Source organism: Lolium rigidum, chromosome 7 (genome assembly GCF_022539505.1).
Source record: "Lolium rigidum isolate FL_2022 chromosome 7, APGP_CSIRO_Lrig_0.1, whole genome shotgun sequence".
Classification (NCBI taxonomy): Eukaryota; Viridiplantae; Streptophyta; class Magnoliopsida; order Poales; family Poaceae; genus Lolium; species Lolium rigidum.
In genome coordinates, this window is record NC_061514.1 from 108,883,091 (window position 1) to 108,890,136 (window position 7,046).

Below are 7,046 nucleotides of genomic sequence, written 5' to 3' on the forward strand. Positions count from 1 at the left end.
TAGCTATTTTCATGCAAACTCATAATCAATATGTGCAACTAATAATTTATTTTTAAACATGTTTGTACTTCTGGTGTTAAGATAGAATGAATAGAACTTTGCACTAAATTTCATGCAACTTCAAGGCAAATATAGGCAACTACAGCTCCTATTCATGCAATTTCACAACTAATACAGGCAACAAAGCACATGTCTTCTCATGAATAACTTTTTTTTTAGTAATTTTTTGCTCTGTTTTATTTTAAGCTCGACCAAACAAGTAATTATATATGTCAAACTACCAGTGTCTTGATACCTGTCTGCGAACCACTAAACAAGAAGACAAAAAATGAACCTCTCGTTAACCACTATTGGTTGTTAACTGTGAACATGAGGGACAAGAGGTATCAAGTGCTCGATTCATGGAGGACATTCAATGACAAAGCTCTAAGGGAAACTTACAAGAAGATCCGCACTACTCTGTCCATTCTATGGGAGGAGAACTACAACAAGTCTAAAATCAAAATAGACGATTTCATGTTGCAAGAAATAGCAGTGCCAAAGCAAACAAATAAGTAAGCAATAACAATTGTTTTATAAACTATGTTTTTATGCTTTCTTTTCCACTTTGTGTTTAACATTCCATGGTCTTTTACTCACTGCCTTTTTATTTACTTTGTTCTTTCTTTCTGTCGCGTCTTATGGTGTTGCAGCCATGATTGTGGGGTTTGCACGCTCATGAATGCGGACGGCTGGGATGGGAGATTGCCACCAGAATATAAAGCCGAGGATATCCCAAAGATAAGGAAGTTGCTGACGCACAGTTGGGTTACTTCAGAAGATAACAAAGCAAACTGGAGGCAAATTCTAAACATTTGAAGAACAAGTATGCATACATCAATTTCTTTTTTTTTTGGTTTCTACTTTTTTATAAATGTTATCAGTGCATCATTTTTTCTACTTACATGTTATAATTCATCTCCTAATTCAGTTTTTCATACTCGCCAGTACATGTCTGATATCAATGTTCTCATAGTTGCTTCATTGTCATCACAATTTGCTTGCACTAGTACTGCATTTTGCATCGTTTTAACCTAAAAGTTGCCACAACACATAACAGCAAGGAAATTTTGTCATAAATCAGAGTTGCACACTAGACTACAATAAGGGAGGCAAGACTCTTCTTTGATTTTTCAATAAGTCACAACTAAGATTGACAACTAAAATAGAAAAAAAAAATAAAGCTCGCGGAGAACTACAAAGGACTTGTGTTTCTGCAGTACTACAGAAACCTAATCTTGCAAGTTGCAGAATTGTGCTCGAACGAACCACAAGTGTGACACTGAACTTTTTTCTTTGGATGCAACTCAAGAGCTGAAACTGTACGGTGCTCCTTAGTCCTCCCTTTAGTCGTTGTTTTTGCCGGGTCCCTAGGTTTCGTAGGCTGATCAGGTGCACTAGTGGACGGGACTGCTGAAACAGGCTTCTTCTTCTTGAGCGACTTGTTCAAGTGAGATATCTCTGTTGCTGCAGCTCTCAAATGTTTGTTTACAATGGCAGTAGCTGCGTCTGTTCTACTAGCAATACGGGCAAGTTTTGTGAATCCCATATTAAGGTTCGCGTGCCGCAATTGCACTTGTGATTCTGGAGGCATAACATCTCGGTCGTTCAGCAGAATCGCTGCCGGCACATAACCACTCAAAGCACCTTGAGTCCACCTTTTTGGGATATACCTATCTGGTATCTCATCAACACCAAGGTGGGTGAAGATCTTTAAGATGTGGCAACAAAGTATACCATCCCTGTCCATCTTGGAGCACTCACAGTAATATGTCGCTTCTTCCTTATTAGCGGTTACCAGGTAGGTCCTAGTACCATATTTTGCACACCATCCCCTGTTTGGCTCAAGCTTGTAAAAGTTGCAACCAAATGGTAACACATTGTACCTCCCAATCAGCTCAAACTCGTTCCGGAACCTCAAATATATGTCTCTGCAGTAAACTTTGTAAGCATGTTCCTCAACAGGGAATGGTGACCATGGAGTAAGTTCCAAACAATCTGTCCTGTAATCATTACCCCCTTCTTTCACAAGTACATGAGTTTGCAACTTCTCATACTGTTGTACAAAGTTTAGTATAGACTTGTGTGGGTTCGTATAGCGTTTGAGAATGGCATTAAATCCCTCACTTCGTTGCGTGGACTGCAGGAATGGGAAGAATCTGTGCTTGAAGTAGCATGGTACCCACTTAGCACGATTAGCATAGAGAGTCGTAAAGTAAGAATTTGCACCACCAACAACTGGCCACTTGCCTACAAACGAGCCCATTTTGCCTCAAACTCCTCTCGGTGAAAAGCTGAAATCGATGCAATCATTGAAATCTTCAGCTAAACCAGGGTTCCCGCCTGATGTAGGGCCACATTTCAACCGTGCGTTCGCATTATGTGCCAGCCGACAATTACGGTGAACGGAGGATGGGAACAATCTGCCAATCGAGACCGCCATAGCTCCATCTTGGTCTCGTGATAATATTGTCCGGGCAAGACCATTCATGGCAATAAGGAAACTCTCAAATAACCAATCATAGCTTGTTGCCAATTCTTGCTTAACAAATCCACAACCCAGACATGATGGACTGCCCATGTTTATTTATCCCAATGAATGGCGCAAAAGGCATACTCGTACTTATTTGTCAAGTAAGTTGCATCAAAGGAGACACAATCGTGGTAAGCCTCTCGCATATGCCTTCCGGCAGCACCATCAACCCGTAAAATGTTTTCTACCCTGTCTTCATCGTCCAATTTTAACCGGAAATAAAAGTCTGGATCCTTTTCTTCTTTCAGCTCTATAAAGTAGCTCACAACTTTAGCCAGATCCCCATCTTTTGTTTCTTCTCTAGTCAGAGCTGCACAGTAGTTGGTGATTGTTTTGGTTGTGTATGGCACAAGCAACTCTGAACCATAAAATTCTGACATGATTTCCATCATTTTACCTGTTATTGAAAACAAAGTAGGAAATGGTTAGTTGGTTGTATTATACTACACAACTATTTGCCTCACATTTTTCGAGCATTACTTTCCAAACTATTTTTACATGCATTTTTTCAATGACAACTTGCACAACAAATCCTGGAATTTGACAGGTAAACCAGGCAACTACCTAAACAATCCATGAAATCATAGAACCATTCCAGGCTAGTACCAATTCAAGTGTCTGCAAGTAAATTAATAGAACAGGCAACTTCATGACCATTTGCAGCAAATTACCAACCATTACATGCAACTAGTTATTCTTTTCATGCAACTTTACAAATACTACTTTCACATTCTTTTTTACTTTCCCAAATGATTCTTACCAGCGGAATTTTTTCCCACATGCAACATACAAAATTTTGCAGTATCAAAACTGAAAAACTTACCAGCTGTCAAATTTGTATTGTGAAGATTCTTCACAAATTCCTTTTCCTCCTTTGGCATGCCTTGGTGTGACCTCAGATACTTTGTGAGCGATGGCTTGTGGATAAGTGGATGGTTATGCTCAGGCACAAAGTGGATAACCTCCCATCTTCCATCAATTAACTTCACAACCATCTGGGCCTTGCAAAACGTGTGCACAATATTTTCTCTTTTACGCTTCTTGGGCGCCTTTTCTTTTCTTCCTTGAGCAGCAAGATCAGCCACAACGGAAGCAAGCTCTGCATTTTCAATATCAGCCTCATCTTCGGATTACGTGAATCAGGAATTGGCCCCACATCAACCTGCAACTCAGCCCCACCATCATCTTTCCTTGGTCTCCCGAATTTGTTGCAAGTGAACTCGCTGTTTCTGTTTCTCTCCGGTGATTGTAGACCTCCCGTTACTATTTACTTTCACAGAGAAACCTTTCCTTGCAGCATGTGCATTGTAGTGCTCCTTAGCACCCTCCAACGTATCATAGCGCATGCCAACATGGGGGTCATTTGGCTGGGACGAAGCCTCATCCTCATTTCCATCTTGTGCAATTGAAGTAGTGTCTGTAGGAGCAACAAAAGGACCTGTGTATGTATTTGTTGCAGCAGGTTCTACATTAACAACCGCGGCGTGAGTGTTCACAGTGTGGCTGTGGTGACTCGTCAATTGCCTCATCCAACAGTTGTGTAAAATAATTGGGAGGTAAGATACCAGGTTCCTCATTAATATCAAAAGGAACCTCATTTAGATCAAGGAAATCCACTCCATGAGTACCAGGGACCTAGAACAAATGACCCATTAGCAATTACAACACAAAATGTAACTCAGGCAAAATAGTTAGTGAAAACAAGCAACTAACATGGGCATGGAAGCAACTAACATGGGCATGGAAGCAACTAACATGCACAACCGAAGCAACTAACATGCACAACCGAAGCAACTAACATGCACAACCGAAGCAACTAACATGCACAAACATGTTGCAAAAACCAGGTGGGTTTTTTAGGAAAAATCATGATGATGACAGTGAATTCTTTTTTGTTGCTTCCACATAATACCAATTTTTATGTTCATGCCTTACTACTTATGTATTTTGCATCTGCAATATTGCTTCTTATAACTACATTTTTGACTTGGAGCTAACACCTTGTTCTATATACGCATAGGCATTGTTGACAAAAGAAGATATAAAGTGCAACAGAAATTGCAAAGGACAACATCATGACTTCCTCAACATCGATTGCTACTTCCTCAACATCACTTTTATTGCTAGTTGCACGATATAGTTTGCAGATATGTGGATTTGTACATAGCATTGAATTCTACTAGATGACAAGACCACTGTTGAATATGTGTTCCCTTTTGTTGATGGATACTTACTTCTATTTTCTACTATGTTCCATAGTGCAGTCACTCAAATTACTTGTTGCCTGGAAACATTTACTTGTTGCTTCTATTAAGCATTGAATATTCCTGCATGGTTTACAAAATAACCTGCTTCTACTTTGTGTCATCCTACATTTACTTGTTGCCTGGGAAACATTATTTGTTGCTTCTCTTATGCATGAAAGTTGCATGCATAGGCTAAAAAGTTGCTTACTCTACTATTTTCACCGTATTTTTTACAAGTTGCCCGGGAAACATTACTTGTTGCTTGTACTAGGCAAGGAATTTGCATGCATGGGTAACAAAGTTGCTTCCTTTTGCTTGTTCATCCTAGCATTATTACCAGCTGCAAATTGGCTACCAGTTGCATATTCTGCCCAGGTTTTTTGCCTGTTACTACATGGGCACATAGTATGCAGGGTTAACAAGAACAAAAGTTGCCTGCTAGTTCCCAATCTAGATGGGAAACTTCAATCTAGATGCAGGAGCAAATCCTACTACTGTTTAGGCAAGAAACTTCACAGACAACTAGCAGGTATGTCCCATAGCTTCTCTTTGAGGAAAAAGAAGGCTATCAGGAGAGGAATAGGAGGATCTATAGGCAATTTTTGAAGGTTTCTGTTCAGTTATTGTTACCTGATCTGAAGATCCCACTGGAAATCTTCCTGTTCTGGAGATGCTTGGTTCATGGTTCGTAGACATGGAGGGCTGGGAGGTTGACGAAGGGACCTGGAAAGGTGACGAAGGGAGATGGGGAGCTCGAGGCAGACGAACGGAGCTCCAGGTTGACGAAGAGCTGGAGGTTGACGAAGAGCTCGAGCTGGTAGGGTTTTGGTCCAGGTTTGGCAGATCTGGGCGTTATATGGGATCTGGCGATCTGGGGGAGCTGCTAGGTTTGGGCGGGATTGGAGAGAGGATCTCCCGCCTGTTTTTTCGGGATCTGGTGCGTGCCAGAAACAGCCAACCGGCACCCAGATGGTGGACCAGGTTGCTTTCCTTTTTGGACGAAAGCCGACAGGTACTTTCCTTTTTCGGCCGGCCGCTCGGTTTGACTATGGGGCACGCGGCCGCCCGCTAGACGCGCCCATATATAAATCCCGTTCAGTCAATAGGACAGAAACGGCAAGCTGACGGGTAGCCATGGTCGTGACCACTTACAATACTTGTCATGGAAACAGCGTAGTTTACCTCTTGCACTAAGATTTTTTCCATGAGGAACATACTGTCAGTAGTTTTATACAACATCGAGATTGTACACGTCGCTTTTGAATACTCCAGGTCGGCGCCGCATTTCGTCGAGCATATGGCGCGCGGGTAGGCGGGCGCTGAGGGGGGTGAGCAGTGGAGTCGAGCATATGGCGCATCCTCCTCGCCACTCTCAATCCCGTTCGCCTCTGCCACCCTGGGGGCTCCAGCCGCCATTGCCCTCGGTGCTCAGCCGCTGCCGTCCAGGGATCGCCGGGGAGAGACACTCTCAATCTCATCTGCCTCCGCCGCCCTCGGTGCTCCAGCCGCTGCCGCCCTTGGTGCTCTAGCAGCCATCGCCCTCGGTTCTCCAGCCACCGCCGTCCAAGGATCGCCGGAGAGACCTTCGCATCAGTGAGAGAGTATGAATGGGGATTGGGGAGAGACGAGAGAGATATTTTGGTGAGAGAGATATGCTCAGTTTGCTTGCTTTAAGATGTGTGCAGATATGTCAATTGCTTTAAGATTGGTGCAATCTCATCAGATGTTTCGGCCGCTCAAAAGGACGCTCGTCTATTCTAATATTCGTAAAACATATTAAAAGTTCCGGTCCCATAAATTTTGGTTCCGGTCCCATATTATTGGTTCCGTCTATTTGGTTCCGTCTATTTACCACCGTCAGATCGAGGTGGATGGACGGTTATTAAAAATGCCAATCATTGTAAAACTTGTAAAAAAATAAATAAGAACAAAATAACAAAAAAAGAAATATACCTTTTTTACTTTTACTTAAAATTATTATAATGTTTTTTGTCAAAATTCTATTTATTTATCAAAAAAGTCAGTTAAATGGTGAAAATGTCAAACCTCCTGAACATTCTTAGGAACCTCATGCACATTTTTCAAATAACAAACATATTTGGAATCTCATGAAAGTACTTTTTAACCCCCATGAAAAAATACAACCCCATGAACATATATTTTCATCAACTTGGTGAACACTTTTCCACCATCATGAACAAGTTCTTATAGTATGAACTACTTTATCA

General features: G+C 41.7%; 1 pseudogene; it reads right to left on the reverse strand.

Moving 5' to 3' along the window:
• Positions 1–1,261: 1,261 nt before the first annotated feature.
• LOC124671832 lies at positions 1,262–2,620 on the reverse strand (annotated as a pseudogene).
• Positions 2,621–7,046: the final 4,426 nt, after the last annotated feature.